The sequence below is a fragment of the Arachis hypogaea genome, chromosome 9 (assembly GCF_003086295.3).
Source record: "Arachis hypogaea cultivar Tifrunner chromosome 9, arahy.Tifrunner.gnm2.J5K5, whole genome shotgun sequence".
Classification (NCBI taxonomy): Eukaryota; Viridiplantae; Streptophyta; class Magnoliopsida; order Fabales; family Fabaceae; genus Arachis; species Arachis hypogaea.
Genome location: NC_092044.1, coordinates 37,401,426 through 37,402,618, shown reverse-complemented (window position 1 = coordinate 37,402,618; position 1,193 = coordinate 37,401,426). Strand labels below are relative to the sequence as shown.

The window sequence follows — 1,193 nt, the reverse complement described above, 5'->3', positions numbered from 1 at the left end:
ACTTTACTGCACCTACTCCCGACTTCTATGGGAGAAGCATCTCTATCCCTGCCATTGGAGCAAACAACTTTGAGCTTAAGCCTCAATTAGTTTCTCTAATGCAACAGAATTGCAAGTTCCATGGACTTCCATTGGAAGATCCTCATCAGTTCTTAGCTGAGTTCTTGCAAATCTGTGACACTGTCAAGACTAATGGGGTTGACCCTGAGGTTTATAGACTTATGCTATTCCCTTTTGCTGTAAGAGACAGAGCTAGGACATGGTTGGATTCACAACCTAAAGAAAGCCTGAACTCTTGGGAAAAGCTAGTCAATGCCTTCTTGGCAAAGTTCTTTCCACCTCAAAAATTGAGTAAGCTTAGAGTGGAAGTCCAAACCTTCAGACAGAAGGAAGGAGAATCCCTCTATGAAGCTTGGGAAAGATACAAACAATTAATCAGAAAGTGTCCCTCTGATATGCTTTCTGAATGGAGCATCATAGGTATTTTCTATGATGGTCTGTCTGAACTGTCCAAGATGTCTTTGGATAGCTCTGCTGGAGGATCTCTTCATCTGAAGAAGACGCCTACAGAAGCTCAGGAACTAATTGAAATGGTTGCAAATAACCAATTCATGTACACTTCTGAAAGGAATCCTGTGAACAATGGGACAAATCAGAAGAAAGGAATTCTTGAGATTGACACTCTGAATGCCATATTGGCTCAGAACAAAATATTGACTCAACAAGTCAATATGATTTCTCAAAGTCTGTCTGGAATGCAAAGTGCACCAAGCAGTACTAAGGAAGCTTCATCTGAAGAAGAAGCTTATGATCCTGAGAACCCTTCAATGGAAGAGGTGAATTACATGGGAGAACCCTATGGAAACACCTATAATCCTTCATGGATAAATCATCCAAATCTCTCATGGAAGGATCAACAGAGACCTCAACAAGGCTTCAATAATGGTGGAAGAAATAGGTTTAGCAATGGCAAGCCTTTTCCATCATCTTCTCAGCAACAGACAGAGAGTTCTAAGCAGAACAACTCTGACTTAGCAACCATGGTCTCTGATCTAATCAAAACCACTCAAAGTTTCATGACTGAAACAAGGTCCTCCATTAGAAATTTGGAGGCACAAGTGGGATAGCTGAGTAAGAAAATTACTGAACTCCCTCCTAGCACTCTTCCAAGCAATACAGAAAAAAATTCTAAA

The 1,193-nt window shown here is 40.7% G+C and overlaps 1 non-coding gene across 1 annotated transcript; it reads right to left on the bottom strand.

Annotated features, from left to right (window-relative positions):
- Positions 1-353: 353 nt before the first annotated feature.
- LOC112713324 (small nucleolar RNA R71) lies at positions 354-461 on the bottom strand. The gene has a single exon (XR_003158298.1). It is a non-coding gene; the product is annotated as a small nucleolar RNA R71 (small nucleolar RNA).
- Between the last annotated feature and the right edge of the window lie 732 nt (positions 462-1,193).